Consider the following 12,080-nt stretch of genomic DNA (forward strand, 5'->3'; position numbering starts at 1 on the left):
GGTGGTAGGAACCAGAGTGTCCAAAATGTTTAATGACTTTAAAAGCTTCTGCATAAACATTAATCACTTCAAATTGTTAAGGCACCTTTACTGCCCCAAGCCATTGTTCTATGATAGTTCTGGGTAGGGCTGAACCATTTGGGGAAAATATTTAATTGTGATTTTTCTAACCAATAGTGTGATTGTGATTTAAATGCAATTATTTTTGATAAATTAACCTCCTCTGAGAAAATTTTGGGAGGGTTTGAGGTTTAAATGCTGAATGTTTAGACAATGTTGATTTAATGTAGGATAAAATTGCACTCTGTCAAATTTTTTCACATGAAAACAATGAATCATTCATCCCAATTTTTGAGAAAATGTTTGGCCTTTTTTGGACCTAAAACATGCCCAGTCAGGATTTCTAAGTTCCCAAAAATGTCTGTGATTTGGTTTTGCTTTTATGTTGACATTTGCTTTCTATAGCTTGCCCTGTGCCATCCTCCCATCACCAGTGTCCTCTTTGTTGAAAAAATATATAATATGCACATCCATTATGGAAATGTACATGTAAGGAATTATTAGATGAAATAGTCAAAGAAAACTTTTTGCAATTTATTGTTTACTATCATCAACATTGTGTATAAACATTCAGAAGACACGTGTAGGTTAACTGATGTTTCTTGCATTGTAAATAAAATAGCTATTTACTATATGGACCATTCTACCATACTAGTTTAAACTGCAGTCCCCAAACAATGAAGTATTCACACCTTAGATATTTACAAGGATTATATTAAGACCTATTTAAGCTGAAGTCATTAACAGAGAAGAATAATTATTTAAAGGGTTATATTGGGAGATGGCTATCCACACACACACACACACACACACACACACACATACACTCACATACACATGCACATCTAAGTTGCTTCTCCTTCTGGGTAGTGGGGGGAGCTGGAGGCTATCTATTTTTTTTCTTTTGAGATTTTAGATTTTTTGAGGTGAAGTTGAAAGATTTCAATTTATCATTCTTTTATGGCTTAATTTTTACAATAAAGGAAAAAAAGCTTCATTTATAAAGAATGCGCCTGTTTTGATGTCACTACTGAAACACAGAGTTATGGTCCATAGGTGGAGCCTTATTTTAGCCACACCCTGCAGGAAGTAAGACTGCATCCCTGTCCCTCTGGACCACATAGTGAGCAGTTAGATCCCATTCTTTTAAAGTAAATGTGTCCTAAAATCTGAAAATCAGTGTGTAACATTAAATATTCTCACTACCGAAACACATATTTTTGTCTTCCAGTAAATGTTTTTGTCATTAACATTTTTAACTTTTAACTTAAAAAGTCTGAAATGTGTTTTCAGTTACCGGAGTGTAAAAAGTGAAACTCACTCACAAAAATCACCTCAGATTTCCCTTATTATCCATAACCCAGCCCATAATTGAACTCATACATTTGAAACACAGTACACATCATCACATATTCATTAACATGCTGGCATGCAAGTGTATTTGTTATGGAAAACATAGGTTGTGCATTTGCATAAACAACCTCGACAAGCACAGCAGTATAAGAGCCAAGACAAACATGCAAGAGGATATATTTGAAGAAGGGAAAGTAAGAGTACAAAGCAAAGGGTCAATGTTCCCCAGTTCAGAGAACCATGAGGGCAGTAAAAGCACACAAACCACGCATCCACCCACATGCATGCACGCAGTGAAGAGCTGGCTGACATGGTGACCGAGTAAGCTACCCAAATATACAGTAAACGTTTCATCACCCATAGGCCAAAACCTCACTGGAGGAGTGTTGATTTTACTACGTGCCACATTCAACTGGCAATTACAGACAGGACGCATTGTTTGGTTACTGTCCCAATGAAAGGGGTGTATAGTGAAGCTCTGTATTGTTTTTAATCGAGCTGGTTATTGGAGAGAATTAAATTTAAATGCTATACAGGGTGAATAATAATGAATTGTGGAGTTTTGGTTAGCTTGCAAAGACAACCCCAATAACATCATGGTTTACGTGGCCCTGCAGATCCCCCTGGCCGTTATCCACACTATATTTGCTGTATTGTTTGTAATTGCCTGGAAAACACCTAAACTTACTCACTGGATAACAGGTAATTTAGATATGGACAAGGAACACATTCTGAAGTACACTCCTACCCACATATATAGTGATATATGTGCTGATATAGCAACATAGGCTGAAACATGTGTAATTATTTATCATACTATTAGTGATTTGTATTTAGGTTAGCAGTAGAGTTTGTTGGAACTCTTAGTATTGATTTGGGCCAAGTGACAACAGGACATTAATAAATTTTTTGTTAGGTTGTCATCAGTTCTTTTTAGATTTTAATCCACCTAAGTACTCCATTATATACATCTCAACCTCAAGTCCAGAAAATTTGGGACAGTATGTGCAACGCAGACAAAAAAAAAAAAAGCAGTGATTTAGAAATCTGCTTGGACCTGTATTTAAACAAAACAGAGCAAAGAAATTACAAAATTTGTAATACTTTATCTTAAATATAGCTCAATATTCTGAAACTGATTCCTCCAATATGTTCTATAAAAGTTGATACAGGGGCAATTTAAGACTACTAACATTGTGAAATACTCAAAAACATTCTAAATGTGACGTAAAGTGGTGCAATCATATTTGGGCATAAAAAGCTTATCCAGAAAGGCTGAGGTCTTTATGAGCAAGGTTAGGTCAAGGCTTGTTACTTTGCAAACATGCATCAGTTAATAATCCAGCAGTTTTAAAACAACATTCCTCAAACAACAATTACAAAGATTTTATGCATGTCATACTACATGGTGCACAAGATCTTTAAAACAGAGCCAGGGTCTGCATGGTATTAGAGGGTAACCTACACATCTGTGAATGCACCATTAACACTGAAAGATATATACACATTTTGGAGCAATATGATGCCTTTAAGATGATGTCTTTTTCAAGCACTTCCATGCTTATTTCCGTATGACAAGCATTGCTGCATAATGGCAGAGTGTGGGTTCTAGAGTGGTCTGCCTGCAGTCTAGAGCTGTCTTCCACTGAAAACATGAACTGCATAATGAAGCACAATATACGACAACAAAGACTGTTGAGCAGGTGACTTATAACAGAAGAATGGCAAAATATTCTGGCAAAATATTCTTGGGGTGCAGGGTTGGGGGGTGCGGGGGGGGCATCAACAACATACAAAATTTCTCCATAATAGAGAACAACCATTTATCTAAGCAAAGAACCATTTAAGCATTCAAATAATAATCTATATCTCCAAACCTGCTTTTACTAAAGAAGCCTTGAAAAGAACTTTTAAATGGTGCCAACAAACCACTTTGGAGTCCCTGATAAATCTTTTAAAGAATCATTTTTGTAAATTATATAGGAAAGTGTGAGGGAAAAAGTTTAAAGAACCTTCAGATAATACAAAGAGTTTACCATAAAAAAAAAAAAACTGAAAAAATCAGGAAATGAAGACACTAAACACATCAGTACAGCTACAACTCATTATGCAACTATGTAGTTACTATGTAATTACGTACCCTGTTGTTCTTGACCGATATAAACGTGTCCTCAACAATAGTTTTAAGGTCTTAGGGTAGAAGTGTGTACGTTTTAGTAAAATAATATGAACAGCCTGGAGTAAAGACAGGGTGTAAGGAGTTAAGATGTAAACAATTTAAAAATATAACTGAAATAACATATGGTACAATTATGTTCCATAACTGAACATACTGAAGATGTTCCCTTGAGGGTATATTATTAAATTGGATATCGAATGTATATGTAAAAATGGCAATAATAATCATGCACATATTTCGAGACTAAGAGTTAAACATTATTTCGTAATTTTGCAAAATGTCCATCCACCCATGTGTGCCTGGTTCTCTTGTCTCTGTGTGCTGAGTGAAACTAAACATGTCTTTGGGAATCTCCTCCACATCTCCTTATTTGCTCATGAGATTTGGCCTAGCAACAATTAAGCTGAGGCGGATGAATAACGCTGCGAATCTGTGAGAGAGAGGGGTGACTCACGCTCAGCAAATCTTATCTTGCTTACCATTAAAGTCTTTATTGTAGCTTAAATCTCCAGGACTCTGTGATCTCCTCACAACGGCCCTGGACTGCTCTATAAAGTCTAATCCACAAGGTTATGGCTCTTCCCATCACATGGAAAGTCAAAGTGTTCAACCCAGGCAGATCCAGATAACTATGAGTGATCATTAGCTGCACACCTCACATGGGAACAGTCTCTTGGTGAACTAAGCTAACCCTTTTATACTTATGGTTTTCATTTCCAGCTTCTGAAAACTGCCTAATTAGTTCATTATGGCCCTGTAGATCAGTGTAGTTAGTCTAGAGGAATGGGAATATATAGCCTTTTGCCAGATACACACGGACTAGGTGCACTTTGCAGTTCTACAATTACAGACTGTTTCTCTGTATACTCTGTTAGCCCCCTTTTACCCTGTTCTTCAATAATCAGGACCCCCATAGGACCACCACGGGTCAGGAATTATTTGGGTGGTGGATCGTTCTCAACACTGCAGTGACACTGATGTGCTGGTGGTGTGTATGTTGTGCTGGTATGAGTGGATCAAACACAACAGTGATGCTGGAGTTTTAAATTTTGGCCCTGCTCAAATGACACACTTTGTTGAGTTCTAAAAGAAAATAAGTTAACACATCCTCTACAGAGAGCACATTTCTGCACGTTAATACACAATTACTGCTTATTTGCTTTGAATTTAACATTTCAGGGAAATAACAAAACATAACATTTAGTCCTACAGAAAAGTTTTGCATATTTTATATTTTTTTCCAGTATTTTAAACAAATAATTAGAACCAGTGCACTAAAATATGCACATACACCATCTTATTTTCACTTAGAAAATCAACAAAACATGTCATTTGATCACTGTCAAATATGAATATAAGATACTTTTTTGAAAACAATATTTTTTTTTGTTGCTGTATTTATTCTGATCTACACTGGTTGCATGTGGGCCATTAATTAATGGTCCATTTAACGCCTCCCAGTTAGCAGGTGAATTAGCCACTCTTTCATAAAACAATCAATCAATCAATCATGCCTTTCTCATTCTCATGTAGCTTTTTAATCAACAGTGAAGATTTTGTAATGATTGTAACTGATTTAACTCTGTCGCTTTATTCTTCACTGATCACATCACTGTCACCTGAGTGAACATCTGGTTCCACTAAATGGACTCATATCTAATCTAAAAAAGTCTTGCAAAGGCCTTATGATCAGTTTAAAGATATCAATGAGACAACTCAAAATGTATGGAATTAGTAACCTCCAACAATGTGCTAAAATTACACTTTATAATAAAGTCACCAGTAAGGATTCTATGTAGTATTAAAAAAGGGTTCTTTTACCTAGCAGTGAACCCCTTTTTGGTGCTATATAGAACCAGTTTTATAAGAACTACAACATTGCTGTGGCAAAAAAACATGTATCTCCAAAAAAGTCATTTCTAAGGAGAATGCTCTTAACTTTACTAACCAGCCATTTTAACTTAACTAACATTAACCTTAACGTTAAGAGTTGATCTTATTATTCCAAGTAATACTGGAACATTTTCACTGGTCTATTCATACTAAAATGATCACACAATTTAAAGGACAGCTGCTGCGCTCAAATGAAGTACACTGTCAGAAATAAAGGTACTGTGCAGGTACATTTTTTGTTCATCAAGTTACAAACAATATACATGTACCTCAAAGGTACAGCAGTGGTTTTAAGGTCCAATTCTGTGCCTTAAGTTTTTCCCAGGTGAAAAGTATGTTTTTGCACCTTTTCACAACATAATGTTATAAAACAGTACAGTAAAATAAGGCTTGAGACAAGAAGGGGAGTGTGGAGTCAATACATACACAACAAGAAAATATAATTTCAGTGAATTATGGTACAGTCATGTTCCCTGACGGAAGATACTGAGATGTACCCTTGAGGGTACCAAAATGGGTCTTTTCCTTTGTTTTTGGTTTGTTTATGTTTTTTTGGGCACCCACAATATACAATAACAACTATTTAACAAGGCACAGAACCATTTAAGCATTCAAATGGTTCTTTTGGTTCTGGATGGTTCTCTATGTAACCATTGCCTTTCCTAAAAAAGCCTTGAAACGCCCCTTTAAAGGGTGTAGAAGAATTACTTTTAGTTCCCAAAAGAACCTTTCAATAGATGGTCTTTTAAACCATGTTTGTCTATGATATGAGAAAGTGTGAGGAAAAAGTTTTAACAAACTTAAGATAACATAAAGTTTCTATACCAGAATAGTTTGTTCGAGAGCTGTACATCCACACCAAGAACCATTTAAGAACCTTTATTTTTAAGAGTGTACATGATTAGAGTCACTATTTCATAACTACCATGTCACTCAGTCAAGAAATAACCACAACTATAACAAGTTTCACCACTGATATAGTAAAGAATTATGAGATGCACATAAAACAGGACGTTTACATGCATCAGCAGCACAGAGACATGCACTCTGAATCGAATTATGCATGTCTGGGAGAGGATCTACTGTCCTTCCTTGATTGTCTCCTACGCCTGATACGAGGCTGCCATGTCATGTCTGTGTCCTATAATCAGTCACCCGTGCCGCCCGGGGCTAAAAGTCAAAGGACTGCTCCGAACTGATGTAACTCTGCTGCCTATTTCCCCCTTTGAAACTTCAAACTCCAGTTTGTGAACAAAGTCCTGTCTATCTTCACAATAGGGATCTCCGACCACTGACCAAACTCCATTTGTAACCACTGCCTATTTGTACCTTCTCTTGAATGAGTCTTTTTCATTTCCACCGTCTGACCAAATGGGACACGGCAGTAATGCCAAGGGCCCGACGGCCGGCAGCGAAGAACAACGGGGCTCAAGCGGAATAACACACACTTGGAATACTTGTGGAACGACATTGGGAATATATGGTTTGGTTTATTTTGGTGCTGACTACAATGGCACAGGAAAAAACGGGGAAACGTTTTGCAATGCTTGGCACCTCAGGCCAGAAATGAGAGAGGGTGAGTGGCCATTTGCATGCTGTAGCACATCTGTGAGGCCAGTGAAAAAGGCAGCATGGACTGATGGGGGGAGATGGCACAGGTACGTAAGTATAGTGACATGGCGAAGACCTTGTCAACAGATTGCTATCTGCAAACCACACAGCTTGTGCAAGCTTCCCTTGAACTGGCTGTGGGGGTAGAACACTACTTTTTTGGAAGATAGAGTTTAACTGCTTTGTATTAGCCTAAGTTAGCTTTAACATGTTACTGTTATCTTATGAGACTTGCAGAAACACAAAATTGAACAGATATTTATATCTATTTATATTTATATCTTTCATATCTTTGTGTATGCTCACAAAGACTGATAAGCGTGGTCTATGCCCCTCCTTTCTATCATAACTAGTTTTGAGCTCTTTAAAGCAGTCATTCTTTTGAGAGGCCTTCTGAAGCCAAATCGATTGTTGGGATGAAAAGAAAGCAAAAAATACTTTGAGTATTTGCGTCAGAATAGGTGTCACAGATAAGTCAAAAGGCATGGACTTCTTGTGTCTAATCCCATCCCTTCGCTTGATTAGGTTGTCTATGTTGATTAGGGATGTCAGAATTCCCTGTTTCAAAGAAAAGCCTCTTAGTCAGCTGATTCCTAGAGACAAGATGACTCGCAAAGCATTCTTGTCAAAGACTCCACGGAGTAGATTATCACTTTGCAACAACACTGACAAGTGTAAGTCAGTGTTGTTGCACTTTTGTAAGTTTGTAAGACCAACACCCTTAAAAACAAAGAGTTCTAAGGGTCATAGAAGAGCCACTGTGCCCAAAGAACCTTTCAATAAGATGGTTCCTATTGAAACCAAGACCCATTAAATAACCATTATTTAAGCAGGGCAAAAATGTATTACCAGTCTAAAGTGTGATTTACTTTAGAACAGCTCAGCTCTCTGTGACTGGATAACCAAACAAAGTCTTATACTGGGTTTCATTCCACTCGGGCCTTCTTACACACTCACTGTACGCTGATTTGGCTGAAATTAGCATGAACGAAAGACATCTGTTGCTTGTTCTAAGAAAATTGTAACATTCAAACATTTTATATAATGTTAGTATTTTGACTACAGCTTATACATAATTTATATTAGTTGCCCTTGTTTAAAATCCATGGTCTCCAAACCAATGACCAAATACATTGTAAGTACACTGTAAAAAGATAAAAAGTGTTTTGTGACTTAATTTGATGTAAAACAATGCTATTCATCAAAATTTTTTTTTGTTTTTCATTGTTTCACATGATTTGAGTTGAATAAAAGTAGTGAAATTGCTTGATACAGTGTGAAGTATGTATTTTTAAGTTTAAAGTTGAGTTTTTTGAAGCAATTTCCTCTAAGAACAGCATTCAAGTTCTATACAGGACCTTTCGTTTTCTTTGAAGATCTGTGTTTGTCAATGAAATGCACATGTGTGAAGAACCATTTTAAAGTTTAATGAATAGCCACATAATGTGAAAGTTTTTTTTTCCATAGAACTGAACACCCAAGCCACAAACCATTTAGGAACCTTTCTGTTTAAGAGTGTGACAGAATACTTTGCAATGCTTCTTCCCAAAGGAGATTCCAAGACAGAGCCAGGTCCTTCCATAACGATTAACAGGGACAGTTATCTGTGAAGTCCTCACCCATCTCGCTATTTGGAGTCTGGGTAATCATAAACTTCTAGGGCCTAATATTGCACAGTGCCCATAAAGTATTTCTGTTTAAAACTCAACATCATTGGGTAGTAAAGGCATTTTCAGGAGGGGGAAAAAGAGGTCAGAAGGCATTGTCAGGATCACCCTTCCCAGGTTAACTGTGTGCTGATTTCAGCACGGATCGTTTTTTAACATCTAAGCCATGATAAAGAATGTCCAATGTCAAGTTCTCTTCACTCCGCGTGATGGCTCAAGAGTAATCAGAGAGCTGAACTTTTCCTGCGTTTTAACGGCCACTGAAATAGGAGCAAGAAAAAAAAAGAATCTTTTTTACTTTTGTCATGAAATCATAAAAGCCAAAGAAGTTGTCTGTACATCAAATAAGTAAACAATTGCATCAATAAACATCTAGCGCAATGCTCTGCGTAAATCAATCATGGTCTGTGATAAGGTTCTTTCAATCATTAACTGTTGTTTTGCAGAGAGTTCTGGCTTGACTACTGGCCCAGTTCAATTTGCTGGCTCAGGGATACTGAGTGAACACTTATCACTGCTTTCAGCCATTAATGAGATGATAACCCTTACATCAGAAACACGCAAGCTTAGGAAAAATCTACACAGACTCATTTGAAAATGTATCTTTGCCATTTTGGATTTAGAGAATAAATCAAGTTATGCAAATGATATTAAATGAATTATTGCATTTACATAGCAATGACTGAAGATACTGAAGATAACATAAAATGATCTTACGCAAAACTTTCTTACTTAGTCAATATGTTCATGCATAGTTAAGATGTTCTTACTTAGCCAAAACATTACTATTTAATCAAATTAGCCAAAATGTTTATGGCCAACATTTTAATATTCTTCTTATGTACCCAAAATTTTTTTAGCCAAAATGTTCATGCACTGCCACAATGTTTTTGCTCAGCTAAAATGTTCAAACTTAGCCACAATGTTTTTACTCAGCTAAAATGTTCAGACTTCACCACAATGTTTTTACTCAGCTAAAATGTTCATACTTAGCCGCAATGTTTTTACTCAGACACAATGTTGTTACTCAGCCATAATGTTCATACTTAGCCACAATGTTCAGTTTGCTGGCTCAGGGATACTGAGTGAACACTTATCACTGCTTTCAGCCATTAATGAGATGATAACCCTTACATCAGAAACACGCAAGCTTAGGAAAAATCTACACAGACTCATTCAACCTTAGCTCATTGTATTGAATGTAATGTTTTTTAGTTTTACATGAATAAGAGTGATTCTTATTTATTTATCTGAGTGTTGAAGTTGGCTAAATCCTTCACAGTTCTGTATGTGAAAGGCTAGGCTAGGTTATGCTAACTCAACCACTGGTCATTTCAAAATGTATCTTTGCCATTTTGGATTTAGAGAATAAATCAAGTTATGCAAATGATATTAAATGAATTATTGCATTTACATAGCAATGACTGAAGATACTGAAGATAACATAAAATGATCTTACGCAAAACTTTCTTACGTAGTCAATATGTTCATGCATAGTTAAGATGTTCTTACTTAGCCAAAACATTACTATTTAATCAAATTAGCCAAAATGTTTATGGCCAACATTTTAGTATTCTTCTTATGTACCCAAAATTATTTTAGCCAAAATGTTCATGCACTGCCACAATGTTTTTGCTCAGCTAAAATGTTCAGACTTAGCCACAATGTTTTTATTCAGCTAAAATGTTCAGACTTAGCCACAAAGTTTTTACTCAGCTAAAATGTTCATACTTAGCCACAATGTTTTTACTCAGCTAAAATGTTGATACTTAGTCACAACATTTTTACTAAGCTATAATGTTCAGACTTAGCCACAATGTTTTTACTCAGCTAAAATGTTCAGATTTAGCCACAATGTTTTTACTCAACTAAAATGTTCATACTTAGCCGCAATGTTTTTACTCAACTAAAAGGTTCATACTTAGCCACAATGTTTTTACTCAGCTAAAATGTTCAGACTTAGCCACAATGTTTTTACTCAGCTAAAATGTTCAGATTTAGCCACAATGTTTTTACTCAACTAAAATGTTCATACTTAGCCGCAATGTTTTTACTCAACTAAAAGGTTCATACTTAGCCACAATGTTTTTACTCAGCTAAAATGTTCAGATTTAGCCACAATGTTTTTACTCAGCTAAAATGTTCAGACTTAGCCACAATGTTTTTACTCAGCTAAAATGTTCATACTTAGCCACAATGTTTTTGCTCAGCTAAAATGTTCAGATTTAGCCACAATGTTTTTACTCAGCTAAAATGTTCAGACTTAGCCACAATGTTTTTACTCAGCTAAAATGTTCATACTTAGCCACAATGTTTTTACTCAGCTAAAATGTTCAGACTTAGCCACAATGTTTGTATTCAGCCATAATGTTCATACTTAGCCACAATGCTTCTACTTAGACACGATGTTTTTACTCAGCCAAAATGTTCATAGTTTGCCACAAATTTTTATTCAGCTAAATCATTCATACTTTGCACAATGTTTTTACTGAGCTAAAATGTTTATACTTTGCTAAAATGCTTTTAGTCAGCCAAAATGTTCATACTTAGCCAACATGGTCTTAGCCATGATGTTCTTCCATCCATCCATCCATTTTCGAAGCCGCTTCTTCCTCAGGGTCACGGGGGTTGCTGGAGCCTATCCCAGCGGTCATCGGGTGGAAGGCAGGATACACCCTGGACAGGTCGCCAGCCATGATGTTCATACAACCCCAATTCCAATGAAGTTGGGACATTGTGTAAAACATAAATAAAAACAGAATACGATGATTTGCAAATCCTTTTCAACCTATATTCAATTGAATACACTACAAAAACTAGATATTTAATGTTGAAATGGATAAACTTTATTGTTTTTGTCAAATATTCTCTCATTTTTAATTTGCTGCCTGCAACATGTTCCAAAGAAGTTGGGACAGGGGCAACAAAAACTGGGAAAGTTGAGGAATGCTCAAACAACACCTGTTTGGAACATTCCACAGGTGAACAGGTTAATTGGAAACAGGTGAGTGCCATGATTGGATATAAAGAGAGCGTCCCTGAAAGGCTCAGTCATTCACATGCAGTGTTCACACACAGTTACCCAACTGTGTAAGCAAATAGTCCAACACTTTAAGAACGTTTCTCAATGTGCAATTGCAAGGAATTTTGGGATTTCATCATCTACAGTCCATAATATCTTTAAAAGATTCAGAGAATCTGGAGAAATCTCTGCAAGTAAGTGGCAAGGCAGAAAACCAACATTGAATGCCCGTGACCTTCGATCCCTCAGGCAGCACCGCATTAAAAACTGACATCATTCTGTAACGGATATTACC

This window comes from Pygocentrus nattereri, chromosome 9 (genome assembly GCF_015220715.1).
Source record: "Pygocentrus nattereri isolate fPygNat1 chromosome 9, fPygNat1.pri, whole genome shotgun sequence".
In the NCBI taxonomy this organism is placed as follows: Eukaryota; Metazoa; Chordata; class Actinopteri; order Characiformes; family Serrasalmidae; genus Pygocentrus; species Pygocentrus nattereri.